The sequence below is a fragment of the Muntiacus reevesi genome, chromosome 1 (assembly GCF_963930625.1).
Source record: "Muntiacus reevesi chromosome 1, mMunRee1.1, whole genome shotgun sequence".
In the NCBI taxonomy this organism is placed as follows: Eukaryota; Metazoa; Chordata; class Mammalia; order Artiodactyla; family Cervidae; genus Muntiacus; species Muntiacus reevesi.
This window is the reverse complement of record NC_089249.1, coordinates 282,227,877-282,253,866: the sequence shown is the minus strand read 5'-3', so window position 1 is coordinate 282,253,866 and position 25,990 is coordinate 282,227,877. Positions and strand designations below refer to the sequence as shown.

The 25,990-nt window shown below is 39.6% G+C and overlaps 1 protein-coding gene across 4 annotated transcripts in view; it reads left to right on the top strand.

Moving 5' to 3' along the window:
- Nucleotides 1–25,990, top strand: part of FBXL17 (F-box and leucine rich repeat protein 17) — a 498,131-nt gene that overhangs the window by 253,668 nt on the left and 218,473 nt on the right. The gene's annotated exons all lie outside the window — the stretch shown is intronic.

Below are 25,990 nucleotides of genomic sequence, written 5' to 3'. Positions count from 1 at the left end.
CAAAAATATTGAAAACAAAGCTTATCTTCTGTCCAGTTCCTTTTGGGAAGAATATGATGAAGCAGATAATTTACATATACAGATAATCAAGGGTTAAACTCTTTCCTCGTTTTTAAATTTCTTCCCACATTTTTCCTATTTGTGTTTGTGACTTAGTTATTTATCCAAAGAAAGCTGTGTTTTTCCCCTTTACCTTCTTTATAGTTACAAGAAACTTTGAGAAACATATGCAAGATCTAATGACTTAATAACGAGATTATCTAAAAGCCTTCACCAGTTTACAGCAGTCCCAACTTTTCTACTACAGTTTTACCTGAATCACCTCTTAAAGACAAGCTGGCACAATTACAATCTTTTTCAAGTGCCAACAGCTTTTCTTTTAGAGTGCTGTGTGCTTTCTCTGCCTGCCCACATCAGTTCTGCCTTTTCCAAGAAGACTTCTTTTCTCTTCACCCATCTGAATCTATTTATTTATTGTTGGTTCTTTGTTAATTCATACTTAAAAGAAAACCAAAACAAAAAAAAAAAACCCAGCATCCAAATTGTGAGAAGGAGAAGGTAAAATTCTTTTTGCTCGCAGAGTTCTGTCTTTCCAGTAATTTTTAATATGTTTTTAATAGAAAAAGGAACATCCTGTAAGTGTTGTTTTGTGACACGTGCTTTGTCCCAGAACTATGAATCACGTATTACACTCAGTGAATGAATCCTTTTACTCTTTGTATCTGTTTTTTCATATTTTCATGTGTGTTGGTCCTACTTGTCTGGCTAACGTGAGAAGCTCCTCAGAGGACAGAGGCTATATCTTAAGCCTTTGTTCTTCCTCATCAGGAATACACAGATATCTGCCTTGTAGGAGATACTCAGTAAGTACTGTTGATTGAATTGGGCATTTTGAACCTACATCTTAGTGTAATCCTTGTAAAATTCAGGAGAAGTCTTAGAGGATTGATACATTTCTCTATTTTTATTGTAGGTAACCTTTCTAATAAAAAGAACATTTAGAGATGTAATTGCATGTAAAATTAGCATTTGGATAATGGAGAGGATAAAATCGATGAAGGAAATTTGAGAATGTCCTGCATACAGCTTACAATTTGGCAGTTTGTTCCAGGGAAGCAGAAAAGAGGGTGTTAACTTGAGGGGAATAAAAGGGAAAATCAGTATAAAAAAATAAGTGTAAGATTCGCCTGGTTGTGAACTGAGAAAAAGGATGAATGAAGGGAAACTTTCTGAGAGGTGAACTAAAGTCAGTACAAAAACTGCAGAAGAGACCTGTTATACTTCTAAGTATAAAAGACCAACTAGCTTCCAAAACATCCCTTCCATCAAAATGAAAGCAATATACCCATTGTGGTAAGTGAAAAAGAGAGTATCTTTCCCGTGAAACAGTTGACAAATAAAGTTTTACAGCAGGAGTATGAGATTTCCTGATAAAATGTGCGACATGACATGAAAGCTCAAAAGTAATCTTCTCACATGTTTTCTTTAGTTTTAGTGCTCACAAACCTCTGCTGACCAGTGCTGTATTTTATTGTTTCTTAAATTACTAGGGCAGGTTTACATGGAAAATATCAGATGATGGGATCCCCTGATCAAGTGATCATTTAAGCAACAAAAACAACAAATGTACAATTTTTGAAGCAGAGAAAATGCCCAGCTTTGTGCATTTTTCTAAGGAATGCTGTTTGAATTTGAAAGTGCTTCGTGCCACTGGAAAACAAAACGTCTGCAGCTTAAAATCATAAGCCGCAGGAAGTTTTCTGAAGTTTTAGAAATTGAATTACTGACTACAGGTTACCTTCTGCATAATTATTTAAAGCTGATGAAATGGGTGTTTTTTGCTCTGATTGTTTTCCAAATTCTATCAAAGTGAATTCACAGCTGATGGTTTTAAGCAGAGTAAGGACAGATTAACTGGCTCACATAGAATAAAACCTTTAGACAGAAAAATTAGATAGTTCCATAGTTTCACAAGATGTTATATGTATTTGCAAAGTACACACTAATTCCGATGGCAAATACCCTTTCTTCCCCCTCTGATTGGCTTTATTGTGGGGTTTATTACATGTCTAACTTTTCCTACTAGTTAATATTACTTCTTTTTAGTCTCTCAACTCTGACTTTACATTGTTTAGAATAGTATATATTATTGGCAGAAAAAAAAATGCTGTGAGAAAATTGCTTTCTCATAAGATATCCAATCTTATAAACAATGTAATTTAAATATTTCTTCTGCCAGGAATTCTTTAGACAGTCAAGCATGAGTGACACATGGGGAAAATTACAACACTGTGTTGTGTGTGCAGCAGTATCTTCTCATGGAGGGTTTTTGTCTTGTGTTTTTTATTGTTGGTGTCGTATGTACAGTTGTGAACATAAATGAGAGCAGAACCATAGAGAAGTCCAGCAGTAAGACAGGTCAACAGGGTAGACCAAGCTGAAATGGAACGACGTCTCTTCACCAGACACACACCAAATACAAAGCCACAATGTGGGCGTTGTTTCCATTTTAACAAATGAGGAACTTGTAACTAAGAACGATTAAATAATTTGTCTAAGATCCCAGTTAGTGGTGAAATCAGGATCAGATCTCAGCTCTGAGTTTCATCTCTTTAATCACCATACTCTTGATTTTGTTCCCTCAGTTCTAAAAATTTGTGGAGATAGAGCTACCAAATGGAGATTAAAACTTGTAATAAATTATTTTCCTAATTTGGGATGGATTTGGCATTAAAAATTTCAATATTTAAAAATAGTACAGTGTCACTTAAGAGTCTGTTTTGGGGGCAATCAGCTTCTCTGATGGGTTTCCCAGGCGGCATGGTGGTAGAGAGCCTGCCTGCAAGTGCAGCAGACTCAGGAGATGCGGGTGTGACCCCCGGGTCGGGAAGGTCCCCCGGAGGAGGGAGTGGCAGCCCGCTCCAGCATTCTTGCCAGGAGAATGCCATGGACAGAGGAGCCTGGCGGGCTACCGTTCGAGGGGTCTCAGAGTTAGAAATACTGAGTGTCTGAGCACATACACAGCTTCACTGATGACCCCTCTGTCTCTCCATATTTCATTTTCATGAATCTTACTCTTTGGAGACAGAAACCCAGTAGTTTGTAATGGGAGTTGAAAGAAGAAAGATGTATTTAATCCTCATTCCTTGAGGACAGGCTGCCGAGACTGATTGAACTCATCTCATCTGAGTCCCGCCACTCACATTCTGCACTGAATGAGCTCCTCCACCCTGGAGTGCAGCTGCCCTGGGAACTGGTGAGCCCGTTCACACAGGCCTGTCAAACACACCATTTTCTCATTGTTGTTGTTGTTTTGCCTCTGTGATGTCTATTTTGAAATTTTTATCAAGTATATCCTTACCATTTCTCCCAACTGAAGTGGCATTCTTTGTACATTCTATTCTATATTTTAGTGTTTTTGAAAAATTTTTGTTAATTAAAATAAAAACAAAGCATAGTATAGATGATGATTAAGAGTTGGTACTTGTTGTCCAGTTTCCCTGTCCATGTGCCATTGCAAAGCGTGGGAGAAGATTGCTTGGAAAATGACTATCACAAAGTGTGTTTTAAAATGGCTAATTATAAACATTCTCTCCTTTTTGTGTCAGAAGGGTCACAAAGAGTTGGACATGACTGAGCAACTAAACACACATACAGTGTTAAAATACAGCAGAGAGGTAACTCAATTTAGTTCAAAAGCCGTTTTCTAACGGAAAAGAATTAGCTGGGAACAGTGTCACATTAATAGACACTGCCAGCGGCAGGATCCTGCGTACAAAACACTGGTTCATGCTTTCCTTGAAGCCCTTTGATTGGGCCCAGCTCTAAGTTTATCCTGAATGGGCTCAGTCTGGTTGGTCGTTGGCAAGCATCAGGGAGTAATGAATAGTGGAACATCGGAAGATTAAATGTCCTGGCACAAACTCTGTGTCGGTATGATGAGCTAACCATGGCATTGTTCGATGAGAAGGCCCTGTGTCCTTTTGGAAATAAAATCTTGGCCTGTGGACAGAGGTCTATGTACACACATTGAATTTCTCTGTCTTCCTGCTATGCTATTCCATTCATAATTAAGCTTTGAAAGCGAAGTTCTGAAGAGGTTCTTGAATGCCTCTCCTCCTAGCATGCCCAGAAACAAGTGGTTGATGTAAAAATGACATAGCCTTACCCTTTCATTTGGTAGCTCTCCGAAATTCACATCAAAGACTTGGAGAATAAACTCTTCAAGCTAGAGAGCAGTGTAGGGATTCTCTGTTTTCTCTCCCCCTACTGCCCCCCGCCCCAGAAATTTCTTCCTTCTGAAAATTGGTAATTTACCACAGATTTTTGCTATGGAATTTCTGATGTTCTGATCTTTTATATTTACGGCTCCATCTGTATTTGTAGTGAAATGTCTAAATTTGTCTCAGTACATCTAAATTCCAAGAATGAATTGATCTTCTTATGAGTACTTTTGCCTTGAAAGCAAAGCAAAGAAAAATTAAGTTCTAGTGATTGATTAAAACTATGGCATTATGACTTGCCTTTCCTTTCTAATTTTTATTCTTAAAAACAGAATACAAATTCTGTAATCAGAGCCTGCCAGAAGGTACTTGAAGAAGCAGGAATAAAAAATAACTTATTCTAGCTGTGTTAAAATTGCTGTTGATGTTGTAGATTATCGAGAGGAACCTCCTCAGAGTCCTTTTAAAACATGTTTTAGTTTTGTGTTATAAAACCAACTCCTGGTAAAGTATAAACAGTTTAATAAAACCACGAAACCCTGCATTGTGTAAATATTTAAAACCTGAGGATCTACTAAAGATAGTTTTTGAAATACAAATATGATAATGTTAAGTTCTGAGATTCTCTTAAAAGCAGTTCAGAGGGGGAGGGAGATGGGAAGTGTCCCCATGTGAGTCACAGAAGCGTGACCACGAGTCGGTCATTGCTGACCTCCAAGGGTGTATGTGTGAATGCTCCTTGAAATTGTTTCCTCTACTTTTTTCTAATTAGAGATTTTTCATAATAAAAAGTTAAAAATAATTTCTGGTGGTTCAACATGATGCCATCTTCAAATGAAGTGTTTTCTTGCTAAAGAAAACCTAGAATTTAAAGATACCTTAAAAAAAACTTTATAAGGACTTATAATATGTAAATAGTATTCTGATATGTAAATAATTTTTCGTTTAGTGATTCCATTTAGATTACTAGTGGTGGAGATGTGGATATGAAAATCATGAATAGTGTGTTAACTAAAATGCTAGCATCTTTGAGATAATTAAGATTGTTAAATTAGTCTCTAATATAGATTATCCACAGATGAACAGTATTCTAAAACATTAATATATTGCAGTGCAAGCAGTAAAACCGTATCAGGTGTAACTTACTCTCTGTAAGGTAACTGAGAAAGTGGTTGCGTTTCTGTGGTATAACTTACCATGCTGTTGTAGACATGAGAAAATTTTAGATTACAGAATATCAGTTAAGAGAATGAAAGATGTTCTATGTACCAAAATTAATTGATAAGAATGCCAATGTCTATTCATATCACATAACAAACTATTTTATACTTCATTTTTGTTTGGCTTGGTTTGACTACTTATCAACTATTTAACTGGAGTTGAGTTCTTTTTTTAAAAAAATATTTATTTATTTGGTTGCATTGGGTCTTAGTTGCAGCACACAGGAGCTTCAGTCTTCACGGCAGCACATGGGGTCTGGTTCCCTGACCAGGAATCAAACCCCAGGCCCCCTGCATTGAGAGCTTAGAGTCTTCGGCACTGGACCACGGGGAAGTCCCATAAAGTTGAGTTTTAAAGCTGTATTTCTCGTATTGCCTAGTTTGGGGATAGATGTATTTTGGTACATTCCTGATGGGAAAGTTTTATTCCAATTAGGCTGTTAAATTTGACATTAGTGGCAAAGGAAACATCAGGGAAATGCTGATAACTGTCAGTTCAGTTCAGCTGCTCAGTCGCGCCGAACTCTTTGCGCCCCCACGGACCACAGCACGCCAGGCCTCTCTGTCCACCACCCGCTCCCAGAGTTACTCAGACTCACTCCACTGAGTTGGTGATGCCATCCAGAGGATGCCATCTCATCCTCTGTTGTCCTCTTCTCCTCCTGCCTTCAATCTTTCCCAGCATCAGGGTCTTTTCCAAGGAGTCAGTTCTTCACATCAGGTGGCAAAAGTTCTGGAGTTTCAGCTTCAGCATCTGTCCTACCAATGAATATTCAGGACTGGTTTCCTTTAGGATGGACTGGTTGGATTTCCTTGCAGTCCAAGGGACTCTCAAAAGTGTTCTCCAACACCACAGTTCAAAAGCATCAATTCTTCAGCGCTCAGCTTTCTTTACCATCCAACTCTCACATCCATATATGACCACTGGAAAAACCATAGCCTTGATTACTGTCAGGTAAACATGCTTAGTCTTTCCCATCTCTGTTTTGATCTAGTGCTACTCTTAGCATTTACTTGAGTGAAGTATGTAAGAGACCAGGTAACTGGTCATTTTTTCTTAGAATAATGCTATGTCCTTCTTGTATTCATGTTTACAATCTTTTACTCTGTCTTTTTTTAAGTTATTATTTTTTCTCTTTGGAATGTTTGACAGCATTCTGTGTGAGAAATATTTTTAAAAATGTTGTTTTCTTTGGCAGTTTAGCTCCAAATTAAAGTGGATAGTAGGTGACTGCTCAGAGATCAAAGCCTTAATTAAAAAAAAATTTGTCTGCTATATCGTCATTTATTTCTATAGATAGTTGCTGAGAATCTGGGCTTCCCTGATCTACCTGCAGTGCAGGAGACACAGGAGTCGAAGGTTTGATCCCTGGGTTGGGAAGATCCCCTGGAGAAGGAAATGGCAACCCACTCCAGGATTCTTGGCTGAAATATCCAATGGGCAGTGGATCCTGGTGAGCTACAGTCCAAAGGGTTGAAAAGGTCGGACACAAATGAGCGACTAACCACACACACACACACACACACACACACACAGCAGTCTGGATTGAACTTCTGGCCTTTAAAGAGTAAAATCTTTAGTTATCAAGCGTTTGTTTATTGAGGACTTAATTAAACAGTTATGTTTTCAGTCATCTGTCCGTACACTTGTCAGTTTGTTCATTCAACAAGTATTCACTCAGTGTCTACTAGTACAATGGTCAGTGAGATTCAGCAGTCAACAAGATAGGCGGATTTCCTGTTCTCTTGAAACTTTTATTTTTGGAGTTGTGGTAGATAATTAAGAAACTTATCAGATAGTGTAAAGTGATATTTAGAGAATTAGAGTAATTTAATGTAGTGGAGAGAAATTTTGGCTGCTCAGGGAGGTCATCTCTGAAGATATAATCACGATCCTGGGATGAGAATGTCACAAAGAGCTCTTCACGCAAAGATCAGTTTCTAAGTTCTTTGTGTCCAAAACAAAAGTCTTTACAGCTGTGCCTCACTTTCTTAGGGGTAGGGTTTCACCTAAATAGTGTATGTACTTTGATTCCCCTTGACCAGTCAGTGGACTGGCTAAGTATGGCGTGGAGGAGCGTTGAACCCACAGCAGTCTGGTCGCTGAGTCTGTAGGTTGACGTTCGTTCTCCTGTGCTTTCTATGGGGCTCTTCAGCTTGCAGCAGAGATCTCAAGCAGAACTGGGTGTGGCGTGCTTCTGCTGGGCTTTTGGCGTTTGTCCTGGGGCCTGCCCTCTCTAACCCGGAGCGTCACATCGCCTCCTGCTTGCTCAGACAGCTCCTCACCTCCTGGTCTTTTCCCTTCAGTAGCGACTGGCCGTCTAGGCCCGGTATTGCTGTCTGAAGCCCCACCCCCAAATAAGGGAAGCCTGTTTTATTGTCTGCCTGCTTGATGCCAAACTCGCTCTTCCAGGATCCTCTGATTTCCGCCCTGGGCCGCTCTGTGGGCTCTCCTCCGCTCCTCTGTCTCCGGCTCCGCTCCCCTGCTCCTGTGCCCTCTAGCACACTTTCTCCCTCCAGAGCAACGCAAGCACAGTTTCTGGTGGTTTTTTGGGACAAACGTTTGCCCATAAACTTGGTGTTAATTTTGAGCTACCACCAAAGACATTCTGGAGGATGTCCTATGTGAGTAACTGTCTGAATTAAAAGCTGTTTCTGCTCATGTCTGAAAAACACCGCATTTTCCATTTGCACAGAGCTGTGTTATTGATAGTGAATAATGGTTTCTTACTGAGCTGAAAAATCATTTTGCTAGTTCTTCATATGTAGGCTGTCAATGCCTAAATAAATTGTGGCACATATGCAAAGGATAACTAACATTTATAAACAAAATCATGGCATATTTTGTGTTGGAGTAATCGATCATGTTTTCTGGAGTCTTTAACTTTATGAAATTGCTCACAAGCATAACCATTATAAGATACCTTGAGTCTATATCTAGGAAGATAACTAGATTGATATGGTAATCATAGTGTTTAAACAGACCCAGAGTATATTCAGCTGTTAAGAATTTTAAACTTTTAAACAACAGTTTTATCTTTATTTTTAAAAGTTATATTTTGACAGAGACAGCATGTCCATGTTCAGCATTGACTTTACCTGTCTGGGAAATTGATTTATCAGTTTTTCTTATTTCTAAGAAGACAGTTCTCTTCATAAAATTCCTAGTTCTTTTCAAACAATTGAATTTGTGTCATTGTGTTCTGGCATCTGACTTAAAGGTGAAAACTCTATGAATGATGGCATTTATCATTACATCAGCCCTTATTGTGAATGAAATGTAACTACATTTGCCATTTATTACCTCTGGCCTAATATTAACAATGATAAATTGTACATAAAGGTTCTTAACACAACAAATACTAAGATTTGTTGGAGAGAAAAATGACCTCAGTTGTCAGGAAATTATCAAATCAGTTCGATGTTAGATTTCATCTCGTTAATTTGAATAGCTACCGAGTTGATTTATTCTCTGTACTATGTTGGGGGAAAGCTGGAGGAGACTTCTGTTCTCCAGTTTCTTTGTTAATAGCTTACTAAAATAATTTATTTAAATTTTATGTAGCTTGAGTTTTCCCACATAATGGGCATAAATATCATCCTTTCTCCTTCTTCCTAACAGTATGGTAAAGGTTAAATAAATACCACGTATTAAGTGAGACAGCGTCTCAGGTTCCCACTGATTTCTGTTCCCAGTTCTTGCTTCATTTTCATATTATAGGTAAACAACTTTGCCATCTGATGGTATTTATAAAAGTTGCTTAGAGATCTCCAAAAGTAGGATTATGAGCACATATAAAATACTTAATAGGGAAGAAAAATACATGTCTTCCTGCCCCCCCCCCCAATGTAAGCATGTGACATGTTAAGATTTTTAAATGAATGTATAAATGACACATTTTCTTTTTAAGAGGGACTCTTTATATGTAAAATAGAAGAGCTTGATGTTTCACTTACCATATTTGCCCAGAGAAGCAAGTTTTTTCCCTTGGAATGAGGGTTGGTAGTATTAGTTCCCTACCAATTTTGAAATGTTCTGATAAAATGCATAATAAATAAGCCTGCCCAGACAAATATTAAGTTGATTTCTTATAGGAGGTCACTCACTGGTTTATTTTTTTGTACCCTGGTTTCTATCAGTTTTGATATGAGCCTTTTAAAATTTAGGCTTTTATAATAATTTTAAATTTTTGTTTCACCTTCCGTAAGGTTTCTAATCAGAGTGAATCATGTAATAATTAGTCCTGAGAAATGCTTTAGACACTAACATTTTTAGAACGAATTGTGAGAGCCTTTACAGATTTTGAAAGTAATGTATTTTCAGTTACAAAGAGACCTCTCTCCCAGAAAACAGTAGGAGCACATTGGCGGCTTTTGCTTTTGTTGTTTAATCACAGACATGTTTTTATGCATGAGTGAGAAATTTCTAAATGTTCGTTGTCCATGTGAATGAACAGAATGGAATTTAGAAATAGTTTTGATGATCTTTAAAGATATAGGAGAGAAATAGGATGAGTGAGTAGGGAGAGGTTTCCTGGATTTTTTTCTCCAAACAGCATATACTGTTACACTTGTCCTACTGGCATTTGTGTTACGGAAACTTGATCTTATAGAAGTGAAATTGCTGAGTTTACCAGGGTTAGGACAAGTTTCTGGATATAAGATACACAGAGATACATAATTAATTTTATCCATTTTATCAGAAAGATGACTTTGTAACTTGTTTGTGCAGAAGAGCTTTCCGCTCGTGTTTTGCCCTTGCTTCTTGATTAACTAGCTAACTGGTCGCAGGGAGCATAATTTGCACGACATAATGACTGAGGTAGCACATGCTGCTAAGCGCCACAGATTGTGCTTTATGTCTGAGCTCTAGTGATCACTCTAAGAGCCCAAGGCTCTTTGCAAGCTTCAGGGAGCATACCTTGCGCAAGCCCAGATTTTGATGTTTAAACCGTAGGCTGTATGCCGCTGCTGTGGAGCACGGAATGCATGAGGAATGACAGAGGAGGAGAATGTGGACATCTGAAACGAAAGGTTATAGGACACGCAGGCGTGCTCTTCCCCGGCGTCCTGAATCGGCGGCTTTCTAAGCACATTAGTGGCTTTGACTTTTAAACATCGTGCTCTGTTCCTCTCCAGTTACCATACATGTACTTACCTCTTGAAGTAAAGTTAGGTGTTAGAATAAAACATAAACACCCTACTGAGTTAAAAATTTTGAATCTTATTTTTATTGTCATTACCCTTAGACAGAGCTACTCACTTAACACTCGCTCAGGTCTGCATATAATCTTTGCAAATATAAATGCAGTGAAATGACTAAATCAGAAGCTTATGTTAAAACTGTCAGCGTAGCATTGTGCACCTTTATTACCTGTTCAGGGTAGTGAAGAAAATTCTTCTGAGACACTCAGATGCTAAACACTGTATGCTTTAATATTTTTTCATTAGTGACCCTTAGGGAATATCTAGCAGTATAAATTACCTTCTTAGCTTTTGGATACATTTCAAGATGGAGTTTCTTATTAAAAATTCAGAGGAAATCTTCTTTAGTAATCATTTAATGCTTCACATCAGTGGATTCACCTTTGCTTTCTCACAAAGTTTTGCTCTTCCTTAGTAAATTACTGACAAGATAGGGAGAGAGGAGGTGTTGCAGGACTGAATTTTCTTATAAAACTCAGGGGTGCTCTAGTTCCAGTGGGAGATAATTGTCTGCCCTAAGCTACAGCATGTTACTTTTTTAAAGTAGATTAAGATTTTTAGTAGGACTATCAGTATAAGAGTGTATTGTAAAATACAGAAAAGGTGATTTTTTCAATAGGGAAATATTTACCAATTTTAATAAATCATAAAATATGGCATGTAAAATACAGAAAAGGTATTTTTGATAGGGAAATATTTTTCAATTTTAATAAATCATAAAAATTGCATTTTCATTGACTGTCCATAGAAGCATAGCTGAAATATGTACGATGCTTGGTATTTTGGGACAGGGACAGGGAGAGGGAAGTGAAAGGGTATGAAGAAGTCTATGTATATGTAAGGTTAAAATTTTAATAGAATATTTTAGTATTTATCTACAGTAAATGGTTTAGAAATGTTTTATTCTTGTCTACATTGCTGATTCTCTGGATAATTTCTCACAGAATAATGATATATTTAATTTGGAGACTGAAGAGAGCATACTATAATTAGCCCTTCAATTCATTGTCCTTTTTTTCCTTCAAAACAGAAATAGCTAAATTCCCTAAAATATAGAATACATCTTAACAGTGTGCCCAAATCCAGTACTTCCTGGTTGTTTTCCTTCTCTTCCCTTTGGGAAACATTCATCCCCCTGGTATTTAACTGAAAAGACTGTTTGTGCACTCATTTCAGGGAAGCCTTTAGTGAGCCCTATGGACGTTTCTTTGTAAGTTTTTACTCGTGTGAATGTAGGTCCACCCAGCTCAGCCTCACCCTGGATTCTCCAGGCTGAGTCCTGGTGTCATTTGGCTGCTCTCATCGTGCTCACCTTTACTTGGCCTGTGACAGTTCATTAGGAAAAGTCCAGCTGTGGGCCGTGTATGAGCTGGAGGCGCTGTAGAGATGCTCTGATTGTTAATCCCAGCAAATATGCTAGTTAGTTTTGGTTGGCAAATTCAAATACATTTTAGTGTGTAAAGTAATGCATGGAACTAAAAAAGACTTGATGTCTGAAGTCACAATTTTTCTCAGCCTAGCAGATGCCAAGGCTATAGCCAGCATATAAACAGAAGAGGGATACTGTGTTTTCTGGACAGAGGAGTTAGACACAGATTAGCAAAAGAAGCAGGAACTCATGGCACCACAACAGGTTAACCAAAAAACATTATTTTTTACTACTACTGAAGGTACATTTTTTATTTTGCTACCAGGGACTATTCTAATCTGCAGTGTAGTATAGGGATTAGAGTTTAATTATTAAATATTTACAGGAACAATTACGTGCACCTCAATTTAATTGAAATGCATTTTAAGCAAATGGAAATTTATGGAGCTCACAGATTAAGTTAAAAATTCACTTTTATAAGTAGCAGTCCATTTTTTGGGAGGGTCCTTTGGCCTGAGCCCTGTTTTAGGAGAGTGCATAGGATATGTATTTTGTATTTAAGGAGTAGGAGAAATGGCATAAGGTCTGATGCCTGACCTCAAGGAGCATACTTAACAGCCTGCCTGTAGAAGAAAGATTCACATAAAATGGACAGAAGAGTAGCAAACAGGAACAGAATATGCAATAAAATGCCCAAGTGGGTGGTACATTAAAGGAGAAATAAAAATCAATCTCCTTTTCCAAATGAAATTGTATACAAATTCCAACCTAGAAAACGAAGAAATGTGATTTTTTAAAACTGTAATTTTGTCATACAAGCTCAAATGTATACAATATTTACTCAAGAAATAATTCAAAATGCAAAGGGGCTGGTCTATAGTAAGCAATCAGTAAATGTTCTTTACTTTTGTTATTTTTACTATTAGTTTTAAATAATTTTTGCATAGCAGTTTTGCATAGCAGTTGCAAAATAACATTAGCCTTAGCTTTCAGTCAATTTCTATATTTTGTTTAGCTTGTACATTTCAGAGAATTCTGAATTCATACAAATAAGTAGTTGTATGTGGAAGGTTTTGTTTGGTTTAGTAGTTCGCTTTGTCTCATTGTGATAGTCTTCATTTTAATCAAGATGGCAAGAGAAGTGATTCTTTTAAGCAGAGTCACCCTCCCCAAAGGTGGGGGGGGACCCCCAAACTTGGTGGCACAAGTAAATTCACTGGTTATTTTAGTGTACCCCCCAAATGGTGAGTGTGTGTATGTGTGTTGTGTTACTGTATAACAATCCACAAAGTAAAATAGGACCAGATGTCTGAGAACCCCTTAAAATACCTTAAAGTGGTGCAAGTGTAGAAAGGTATGCGGTTTGTTTCTTATAAGACCTGGGTCATCCAACCCCTGCATGGAGTTCAGCTCTGATGCACCACCTGTTTTTGTGTGGCCCATGAGCTTTTACATTTCAGTAGTTGAAAAAATAAATAAAAAGAAGAGTTTATCTTGACATACAAGAAGTTTGGAGGCAGAGCTAACTGGACTTGGTGACGGATTTGGATTTGGGGAACAAGGAGTGAGATGTCGCTGAGAATTTTCAGCTGATGTTTTAGTACAGGATGAAGAGCAAAGCCATTCTCCGAGACAGTAGCCTGGGAGAAGGGCTGTTAGGAGTGCTGCTGTTGGCATGTGGAATGGGAGGTGCCTTTCAGACTTTCATCTGACGTGTTCTGGGGGGTCCGTGTATTAGTAATCTGTGGAAAGCTGCTGCTTTAGGGCCATAGGTATGGTTGTGAACGCTAGAGACTGCTTATAGACTAACAAGGGAAGGGGGCCTTGACCATGCGTTAAGGGGTGTGTTTTAATGACCATGTGGGAGAGAATGAGCCGGAAAGTACAAAAAGGTGAGAGTAAAAAGAGGAAAAGAGTGTTGTGTGGTAGGAGTCAAAGGAAGAAGAGTGTCCGGGGAATGATAGAGTTTTAGAGAAGTCAGCAACAAGGGATGGATGAGTGTCCATGGATTTCGGGATATGAACATCTCTTAAGGCTAGAAAGCAAGAAATGTGATGAGGAAACAAGAATAGAATCCCTAAATTATTGTTTTATCAAACTTATTTATACTTTTAACTAGATTAGTTTTAAAGAAAACCTGCATTCCCAGGTGTGATCTTTTTATTGTTCAATTGATCTCCAACTTTACAATGGCAGTTAATTAAAAAGTAGGATTCACTTAAGTTTGCTTCACAGCATATTTTGATTGAAAACATATTTTCCCTATCACCGATACTTAAAATCTTCCTTAGATTATACAGCAAATCCCCTTTAATAAAAAAGTGCAGTAATGAGAAAAAGTTGTTGGAACATTCAAAGTGACTGAAAAAAAAAAAGCAAAATTGGTGACTCTTGGGAAATATCACTTTGTTCACAGGCCTTGTCAATTTTCAGTAGGTTCTCAGCCAACTTAATTGTATTACTCTGATCTGTTAAGTAATTCCTTCCTCCTCTACCAAGATTTCTATATGTGGTGGACGGAAACTATTATCAAAGAAGGGTTAGAAAAGCAGAGTGCTGGGTGGAGTAGAAGAAAATTTGCAGTGGGTTTGGTCTGTAGGAATTCGGGTGAGGATTTCCCACATGTGGTTTCACATACATATATTTATTTCTTCTGTTTTCCTATCTTATTATGGTGTGTTTTAATGTGAAAGGTGATACTGTTGAGTTATTTGGCAGCAGACACTGAGACAGAGGTTGGTTGGGGTCTAAGATGTTTATTAGGGATCAACTACTGTGAAAGCAAGTGTGAAGGGGGGATTGGGCAGAGGGAAAATTCAGACCATGACGCTGGTGCTTGCTGCCAAGGCCTCCGCAGCCTGTGGAGCTGGATGCTTTCCGGGGTCCTGTTAGGGCTGAAGTGGAGATGGGCCTTTCTGTCCCAGCGGACCGCTGCTGCTTGGGTGAATCGGCTCCCTGTAGCTGAGGCTGACCCTAACGACCAGGTCCAAGGCAGAGTAGGTGCTGATCCCACCCCATATTTGGCAACAAGTCCTTGCTTGGACGGGGATCCGAGCGGCATTCCTCATCCCTAACATGCCATCTTATAATTTTCCATGTAATTGAGTTGAATACCCTCTATACATTTAGATTGCTTTGGCTGCTTTGCATTACCGGGAAGAACAGCCACTCACACTCATTCAAACAGTCAGGAACATTCTGGCCCATGGAAACAGAGCCCCAGAGGAGGGGTGGGTGTCCCTCATCCCGCGGCCCCCGCTGCCTTCCCCGGGATTCTCTTGACCTTGTCGTTGGTGTCTCGCAGGCTTCCCCCCATGGCTGACTCTGCACCCACGGGGGCCAGAGCCGGAAGGGGGCGTCCGGGGAGGCTGCACGGAGCCCGCGCGCTCCTGAGCCGACCCCTGGACCGGGGAGCTGCGTGCGGGGGCAGAGGTGGAGAAGGCGCTGACCGAGGAGCCGAGGATCGGCGCCGTGTCCGGGAGCCCCGGGTGGAGTCTGTTTCTAGAACCCGTGGATTCCCGGAAGAAGTCGAGGGCTACTGAGAAAGGAGGGGCAGCCACCAGCAAGTGACGACACGTGGGTTTGATGAATGCCCCTGACTGTGCTGTTTGCTGCCTGATAGCAGTAATCGGTTCCCCTAACCTCCGTGTGCTTAACTGCAGACCAAGTTATATGCCAGAGACTTAGTTCCTGAAAACCCAGTTTCCCTTGTTCTTTGAGCTATTACCTGGGAGATAAATTAAACTTGTAAACACTAAAACTGCCCTAGAGTCCGAACATCCAGCGCAGGGAAGGAAGATGCAGGGACTGTGCAGATAGGGTAATCAGCGTTTGAAATGGGCATGTTGAGTTTGTCCTGTCTTTTTTGCGCTGGTTCACCTCTGGGTGGAGATGATAATGGGAGATTTGGGGGTGAAAGAATCAAAGACTTAGAAAATTAAAAAATGTAAACCCAGTTAAATCACTGAATGCTGACTTCTGGGTCAAGCTGAAACTCCAAAGAGAAAGAAAAATGAATAAAACTGGCATATAGGAATTGTAAATGTTAAAATATTTATCCATTTAACAGTTTCCTAGTCCCATCTGAGACACCTATTGTATAGATAGGAAATAGAGGCTATAAAAATTTCATTTTCTTGGAGATTTTGTTGGAGTTTTTATAGAACATCAGCATTTGATTTCTCTGCCTTTACTAAGTGGTTGAGATTGTAGACTGACACTTATTAATTATACCAGATTTCTAGTTTTAATTAGAGAATCTCTTCTGAGACTAAACCTTTTTACCATTAGACTGTTTGAAACCTATGAGATAAAAAGGGAGAGTTCTTTCAGAAAATTATTTACATGATTTTAATTAATGATTATAATCTCCATGGTCATTTTTGCAAAAGAGCATTTAATCCCTTAACCAGTTTTCATGATTTGCATTTTGCAAAAACATGTCAGCCCTGCAGGCTTATTGTCTCAGAGTTGTGTTTTTTCCAGATGAAACTTATTTGGGGGTGAGTTTTAGTTTGCTACTGCCCTGAGCCCCGTTTCATACCATAACACCTGTTTCTCATGCAGAGCAAACCGATTGGTAGAAAAGTAAAGTTTGCTTCCTTTTGCCAAGACATAGCCCTTGGCAAGGTTACCTTTGAAAACAGTTTTTCATGCAGAGACCGTATACAAGTAGCATCGCTGTTGCCAAGATTCTCTGACTAATGAAGGGTCGGGGAGATGGTGTATTCTTTTTCATTGCTCGCGGCACGTATATGTAGCATTTCTTCTGAGAAAAGGCACTCTAGCGTTTCAAACAGAAGTTAGAAGTTTAACCTTCCAGGAGGAAGGTCAATGTTAGTTTTTATTGATAACACAGAAGAAAGCCACTTTATAAGAATATGAAAGATAAATTCTTTGCTAAGTAGAAACGATTAAACAGTGAGTTTCCCACCTTTCTTATGAAAATCAGTCTGAAACTCTTTTCCATTTTCAAAGCTGCTTTTTTCTTTTTCCTAGCTGAGGTGTGGAACAGATCTTTCATACCGATAATGCTCAGCACTGCTGTCCAAACCCAGATGCCTGTACATGGCTGCTTGCTCTGTTTTGGTGCAATTCTGCCATATATATTTTTGGTCCTGTTTAATTATATTTAATGAGAACATTTACATTTCCCATATACTTTAAGCTACCTGTAGGTGAATGGTTTCATAAACTTTGAAACTGATGCTTCACAAGTGGGAAAATCCTGGAAAGCAATGTTTTGTAAGTATACACGGAGGTAGGGAAGGAATGCAAAATGTGTATTCCTATATGAATGATCAAAATAGTTGTTATCTTAACTCTGTGCGTGAGTGTGAAGCCTTAGAGAGAGGGGTCTAGTGTTTCATTATTTTCCTCCTCCAAAAATAGTCATTAGGTGCATGTTTACCCCCGTTTAATGAGTTTTCATATTTTATACCTTAAATACTGATTATTTGTGGGTTATATTTTTCAAAAATTCTTTTTCCTTTAAGTCATGGGCAAGGAAAAATAAGGCATTAATTCCATAAAATTTCTGCAATATTGATTCATAATATTGCCTTCCTGAACAAGTGCAGGTAGCTTGATTGACAACATTTCTTTAAATAACAAATTTTGTTACAGAAATACTGCCAAAAGGCTTTGCCTATCCCCTCAGTATTGCAAGAATTCAACTTTTTTCACTTTAGTTTTACAATCTTTTCTTATTAATTTTGGTCAAAGACAATTGGACACAGCATTATTCAGTGTTCATCAAAAGTTGGGAAATAAATTCTACAAAAGGGACTGAAGACAAAACACTAGTTAATACTCATTACAGTTCTCGTTTTCATTAATATTATTAGTCGATGTTTTACAAAAAGGAACTCATGGATCACTCTGGGCTGTTATTGTAGCTCATGTTCTGGCATACTGCAAACTATAAAGGAATAGTGCCAGGAAGTGAGAAAACTTGAAATAAGCAGAGAAGTTTGCTCCTGTGTGAAATTTTATTTGTTCTGAACAGAGGCAGTGTGTGGGGTGGCTTCGTCCACCTGTATGTAGTTGGAAATTTTTAGAATGACCATGAGAGCAACTAACACATGCTGAACGTTTGATATGTGCCGAGGGTTATTCTCGGCACTTATTGATAGTATTGAATATTTAGTTTTTATAACAGTGCTATGAGGTATATCACCATTTAAAAGATGAGAAACCAGGCATTTATTGCTAGGAAATGACCCAACTGAGGTTTGAACCAGGCAGACTGAGCCCATTGAGCAGCTGACCCACTGCTCTTTCTACGTCACAGTGGTAGTGCAGGAAGGGGGACCCCTTCCAGGGCCCAAAACTGGCTCTTGTCTAACACTTGGAAATGAATTGTCCCAGGAGACACACGTGCTGACAAAGCAAGAGATTTTTTTTTTTTTTTTTTAAAGCAAGAGATTTTATTGGGCAAGGGCGCCCGGGTGGAGAGCAGGAGGGTGAGGGAACCCAGGAGAACTCTTGGGTTTTATGGTGATGGGATTAACTTCCGGGTGGTCCCTGGCCAATCATTCTAATCCAGAGTCTTTCCTGGTGGCGCACACATCGCTCAGCCAAGATGGATGCTAACCAGAGGGATTCTGGGAAGTGGACGGACACATGGTGTCTCCTTTTGACCTTCCCCGAACTCTTCCAGTTGACCATGGCTTATTAGTTCCATATTCCTTACCAGGACCTCCTGTCATAAAACACCTCATGGGAATGGTTACTAAAGGGCCTGGCCAGGGTGGGCAGTTTCAGCCAGTGTGCTTCCCCTAACAGCTCCCCCCCAAGAGACTTCGTACTCAAGATGCTTCTTGGGAACTGGGGTGGAGGTCTCTTTGTTCTGTAACTTCTTCCTGCTGTGCATGGGCATAGGCCTGCCTAGTAAAGCCGAAGTCTCTCTCTACCTGATCTAAGTCAAGGTATTTTTTGCCTGAAACCAGCATTCACCTGTAATAACCAATTTGGTTTGAAACTGTTGGCCCCTCTCAGAGATGAAATAGACAGGAGCCAGACCGGAGACCTAACAGGATGGTCATCTCTGGTCCCTGGAAAAAGAAGGCAACATTTGGGGTGAGGGCTGCAGGGTGTGTGACCCTTTTTGATTGGTTGGTGGTGAGGCAACAGAGCTGTGCTTGGGGAATCCTGTGTTCAGTCTGAAGTTACCATCCTCCACCTGGGTGGAGTTCTGTAGAAGAACTCAAAGACACGGTTATGCATATTTCTTTGAGTAGGAACCAGGACCCTGTCTGGAGGCTGTACCAACCTTTGATTGTTTCTCCTGTGTTTCTGTATCCCCTCCCTTCCCTGATGACCAGTTGTTTGAATCCACCCTTTGGAACTCAGGGAAGGTCAAGGAGGCTGAATGAAGCCTATATCCTACAGACAAATGGAGAACAGAGAACAGATCTGTACTCCAGAGTTGCCACCCCACAGAGTCCTGCTCAGTTTTAATTTAGGGAACAGGGCTACTATGACTGTGATAACTTCCTGTCAAAATGGGGCATAGGACTGCCTCAGCTTGGAGAAGAGACACTGAATTGGAAGTATTTCTGAGTTCCAAGTCTTAGATCTGAGCCTTGTATGATTAAAATCTCAACCCCTTGGTCTGCCATTTTGTTGTAACAGACTCAATTAGTAGTAGCTGGAGGAGGGATAACTGGAATTTTAATAGACAAAATAAATCTCTTTCTTTTTAGAATAGGCCTGAAACCTAGTCTGGACCTGGCACTTCGGGGAGACTTGTAGCCAGGTAGCCAGTTGCCTAGTTTTATAAATAGTAAGGTTGCAGTTACTAGCTTCCAGCAGACATTGTTTTGAGAATGGTGGCATCTAAGCCTGCCATGACTCAGAAAACTCAAGTGTTAGCAGTACAACGTCAATCTGAAGTTACACCATAGTGTCACCTAATTACTTCCCAGGATGTCTGAACCATAGCCACTCTATTTTGATTTTTTAACTGTAAAATTTTCCTTAATAGCCAAAGCAGATGTCACCATTAATGACGCCAGTGTTTCTCTAGGTATGAGAAGATGCAAGAATTGGAACTCATAAAATCTTTTCCTGAAAGGATCTAACTATCTGAAGGCCTGTTCTGCCAGTTTTTCCCAGAGCACAGAGTGCCTCATTCCTGATTCTCACCCTGAACTCCTTTCAGGGGCGTTGAAAGTCAGCAGTTGCCGTGGCCATGATTGCATTCCATGACCATTTTATCCCATGGTGCTGAGAATGTCCATTCTCAGGCTTGGCAAAGATTTTGTTGACAGGCCACTCAATGTGCTATTACTGGACTAGGCCATAAAACAGTATCCAAAATTCTCTGGACCACCTGTCTAATTGCCTCTTGGTCCAGGAAAACATTCCCTCTTGTTGCCTCTTCCCATAGCCAGAGTTACACGGTTACCATCGTCGATCTCATAGGGAACTATATATTATCCTATCAGAGGCCTCAGTCACACATTTGGCAGTGCAAGAAACAGCAGTTTTGTACAACAGGTGAAATACAAAGAACATAGCCAGCAGTATTAGTGAAGTCACAAGGAAGACTTAAGTTAAGAGCTTCCATTAGGTGTGGCCCAGTGTATCATCTGACTTAGTCTGCTCTGTAGAATCTTTATCTTCCAGGAAAATTATATATTGGCACTGTCTATAAGGCACATAGCCCAGTTTTCTAGACTGTTTATCCTTAGTATGATTTGTTTCCAACACAGAGGAGACTTTAAACGTAAATTACATAGCCTGGTGTTATCTATATAAATCCATCCCATAATTATGGGAGATTTTTTCCTCCTTTGCTGAAACTCTGCTTGTTGCTCTGATTGAGCTTGAGTAATAAAAGAAAGCTCAAATTTATGGCCAGAATCAGAGAAGGCATTATTAATTGGCCCAATGAGGGGATCCCATCTAGTAGTATCATAGTGACCTGAATATGACTATAATTTTTTAAAAGTAAATTTTCTCAGGGCCAACCAGTTAGAGTCTTGTAGTGTAGTGGAGAAATTTACAAAGGTAACCCAGAACTAGACAAAAGTAATTGGCCACAAACCCAACAATTGGATTGATTTCTGAAACTAGCATAGGATCAGGCCTATGATAGAAAAGCATTTGATTTCTATGCAAAGGTATAAGAAGTCAAGGAAACATTATAAATGACCATATGAATCAGATCCAGCATCTTGGGCAAGCTGTCTACCTCTGATGCCGCTGTCTTCTCATCCTGGTGTACTGTAGTTTCTCCTCTGTTTGAGCATCATTTTAAGGTGAGATCAGGTCAGCTGTCTTCTCTATAGGCCAATCCAGTGTTGGGGCCTTTGGAAGTGGGAATTAGTCTAAGAGTTAATTTCCCTTCAGTTTCATTGTGCATGTGTTAGTTAAGAATACCTGATAAAAAAGTCCTTCCGTCCAGGTTGGAGACAGTCCCTTAAACTATGTCTTTTTCCAGTCCTGGTTGCAGATCATGACGCATCTGATCTTCATCCAAAGATAGATTACTGAGATAAGCTTCAGAAACAAACTTAGGGTGTTCTTTAAGAATTCAAATAAATTTTACATTAATATCACATAACAGCAAAGAACTATCCATGAAATGAGTTTTACTACATGCAGACCTCCATTAACAAACTGGGAGTTAACATTTATTGAAACATCTTTTTCTCCCTAAAATTACCCTCATTTTTTCAAGTATAACAAAATTAAGGCTAGTTTGTTTGCAAAATAGGTCTGTTTTCACTAATTTTGGTCTGATGATTTATATAACCATAATTGATTATAGGCTTTTTATTTTGCTGAAGCATTTATAGACTCTCAGACTGAACTTTTAAAATAAAACAGGGCTGGGAAACTCAAACCAAAGACTTATCACAGATTTTGCCTAACAAATCTAGATAAATTCTTTCCTTTTTAAGGTCTCAAAAATTCCTTGAGATTTTTGTACCTGTTAGTGAGATAACCTTCCTAACTCATTTAATAAACTTACTAGAAACCTAAGAATTTCCAGTTTCTGTAGGAGTCAGAGAGAAAATATAATTGTTTTGTTTATAACGTATAATTTTACCAGAGTATTGTCATAATTAGTTTGAGAGGAAGGTTTTCCCTACTCCTGGAAAACATAAGATTCAAACCCGTAATTTTTCAGACAGGAACCATAAACGTTATAAGCATATTCGCTGGTTCATTCAGTCTTTTGTTAACTTTTGTGAAGTCGTCAGGTTTTCCATTAGAATACCAGTACATATCAGAATGTTAAGAGCTCCATATAATTTCTAGGATATCTGTATTAGTAATTTTACAATACATTATAACATGAGCAGATTTATTACTCATTTGATAATCTTTTATGTAATTTAACCAACCAAATAAACACAGTTTAATATCTCTCTTTGGGATGTTTCAGGGGCCCTCTGAAGCACCTGAAAGTTAGCTAGAGGTCAAAAAAACTTCAAAAGAATTAGATTTAGGAAGTTTTAAGATCAATTAAAAGCATTTAGAACATTTGGTCAGATTCAGTCAATGTTGATGGGTGTATCATTTAGCTTGTTGATATGTCACAGTGGGCATAAATACCAAGGTTCAAGGTCTAGTGAAAGTCAGCTCTGCCATCTTGGACCTAGTTGGCTCTAACCAGTTTTCTTATGGCTATATCATTCCTAGCAAAATCCATTTATCTAATTAATTGTAATCCAATTTTAGAAAATCCTGATCATGCATAACTCTTTTTAGTATTTTTCATACCTTTTTTCTTTCTTTTTTTTTTTTTTTACTGAAAACACACTTCCTACTTTCCTTTGGCAACCAAGAACTAACTTTTATATTAGCATTTTATAGATTGGTGACCATAAATACCAGTGATGATTTCTAAAACCCTTGCTATCTTAGATCATTTTAGGATGGCACCAAACATTATTCACTTATAGTCCCAAATCTCTTTGTTTTTCTGTAAAAGGAAATTAATGTTTAGTAGTTAATGTTTCAAAATCTTATTTTATTTGGAATTGGCCTAACTATTCAATAGACTTCTAATACTTAGCACACCTAGCACAACCCTTAGAAATTCAAGTTACACCATTCTGGAGAGACTATTTTAGACAGATATTCCTAAAGAATAATTATTCTTAATAGAGTTTATATAAAAGCTCATACCTCATTTACATTTTTTTAGAAGTTTCTTCACTCGAGGTAATTTCCTTGTTGACAAATTTGTAACAGATAATATTTAACTTATATTAAACCTAGGTACAATGAAAATATTCTACTTAATGTTTAATTACTCTAAGACATGTCTATATTAGATAGGTCAACAAATAAATATTAATATCAGGTATTTAATACTGAATATTTACCAGTTCACATGAACCTGGAATTTATTGTTTAATTTAGAATTATTTGATTTGTAAGTGCTTACCTTTCTTTAAGCCAATTAAATAGAGCTCATTTACAAGTTAATCTCAAAAATATTATCCAGAGATAAAGACATACTGAGACATATTTAGACACAACGCAAGATCTAGCTTCATTTTCTAAGTTTAGTCATGAATTAGATTTTACAATATAAATTTTACTAGTTTATAAAAAACAGTTGGAATAATAAAACTTTTAAAGGCTTTTTCCCATTTTCCCTCAGTCTCAGGAGTTAGAGATGGTCTAGATAAGTGTCCCTGAGAGCCCTGGTGTCAAGGCTCAGGGAAACAAAATCAAGTTCTAACAAAATGACAGCAGGTCTAAACCAAATGGTGGTCAGAGAAAACAAAATGGCCATCAAAAATCACAACACAGAGCACAGAGTTAAAACACATGCATATAAACCTGGCAGTCCTCATCAGACACTCCCTTAAATACAAGAATACAGTCTCTCAGAGAATCTCCTATAGAGACACAGAACTTCAGATCCAAGTACTAACACTTAAAGGAAAATATTTCAGGTCTTCAAAGATTTCAGAGGGAGGAAAGGAAGCCAGGTTGAAAGAAGAAGGGGGAGGAGGCGGGAAAGGGGGGCCAAAGGGGTGGCCTTACAGACGTCTCCTGCCACCTGCAGATACCCAGGCCTATGGGACTTTTCCCTGGGCCTCCAGAGAAGGGAAGACTGAATCTCGGCCCTCCCAGAAATCAGAACCAGAATTCGAGTTCTCTGCCAAGAGCAGGTGATCAGTCTCCAATCCTCAGCTCAGACTGAGGCCCTTTGACCAGATTCCTGCGTCCAGGACCGGGGGACTAGAAAGAAGGGGAGGATAGGAAGGGTTAAGGAGAGGAAAGAGAGAGGGAAGGAGAGAGAGGCCAATAAAGTCTCTGTTGCTTACGGGTCGGGGCACCCTGGTCAATTGTCCGCATCAGGAGGAGACCAGGGACAAAACGTTCCCAGTTGCGGCTGCTGGGTCTGGTCCATTGGCAGGCAAGTTGGCCCCTGTGTACCCTGAGTGGTCAGGATGTCAGTCGCCGCGAAGAGTCCCCACCAGAGTTGCCGTTTGTTGCAGGAAGGGGGACCCCTTCCAGGGCCTGAAACTGGGCTCTTGTCTAACACTCGGAAATGAATTGTCCGAGGAGACACACATGCTGACAGAGCAAGAGATTTTATTGGGCAAGGGCGCCCGGGTGGAGAGCAGGAGGGTTAGGGAACTCTTTCCAGAACAGAGGAGAAGTGCTCTGCCACCTGGCTCGCAGTCTACCGGTTTTATGGTGATGGGATTAGTTTCCGGTTGGTCCCTGGCCAATCATTCTAATCCAGAGCCTTTCCTGGTGGCGCACGCATTGCTCAGCCAAATGGATGCTAGAGAGAAGGATTCTGGGAGGTGGTCGGACCTGTGGTGTCTCCTTTTGACCTTTCCCAAACTCTTCCAGTTGGTAGAGGCTTATTAGTTCCGTGTTCCTCACCAGGACCTCCTGTCGTAAAACAGCTCGTGCAAGCGGTTACTCTGGTGCCTGGTCAGGGTGGGAGGTTTCAATCAGCGTGCTTCCCCTAACAGCTTCGTCCACCTGTATGTAGTTGGAAAGTTTTAGAGTGACCATGAGGGCAACTAACGCATACTGAACCTTTGATATGTGCCGAGGGTTCTTCTCGGCACTTGCTTATTGATAGTGTTGAATACTTTTTATAATAGTGCTGTGAGGTATATCACCATTTTAAAGATGAGAAGCCAGGCATTTATTGCCAGGAAATGACCCCGCTGAGGCCTGAGTCCGGCGGTCTGGGCCCACTGAGCCGCTGGCCCACTGCTCTTTCTGCGTCACAGCTGTCGTGCTTTAGCGCTTTGATTTCCCGAGGAACTTTGAGAGATCTGTGACCCTTCTTCTTTTCCGCATGTCTGTGAGTGTAAGGATGTGCCTGGCCAGGAGACACTCCGCAGCTTTCCCAAGGTCAGAGACAGAGGCGAGCTGGAGCTATGGCTGTGCTTCCTGCTTCCAGTTTTCCTGCCTTCAGGGCCCTGTGCTGGTAACTGGGAGGTCTGGTCCACCAGGAGGCTTCTTTGCCTCAATTTGTGTGTAGAATTGAGAGTTGGGCTTAAGCTTTTTCTTCCTAATGAATTTGCAGCCCAGAGGGCACTAGAGCATGGCGAAGTAGGCAGAGTGGAGAGTTACTGGAGAAGAGAGAGAAAAGGGAAAGGAAGCTGGATGGCTTCAGATGGGGCCTCGGGAAGCAACTGGGGCCTCACCTGCCAGACTCGAGTACTGTCTGAACCTGTGATTATACGGGGACTCTGCGTGTTACTGTCCATGCCCTTTGTCTCCGAGGAGATAGGGCCCTAATTTCTCAGAATGCATGGGCCTTTTGTATGTGACTCTGCTGATTGCAGATTTCGCCTCTAATACCTAAGTGGGTGATTTCTTCTTGAAAGAATGGGAAATGCAAATCCTTGTGAAAACTTAAGGATGATTTCCCCCTGCCAATGGAGAAACAATGGTTGGAAGCATTTCTTTGAAGAGGAGAATTCTCCTCTCATTATATACCAGAATAATCCATAGGCTAGATCATTATC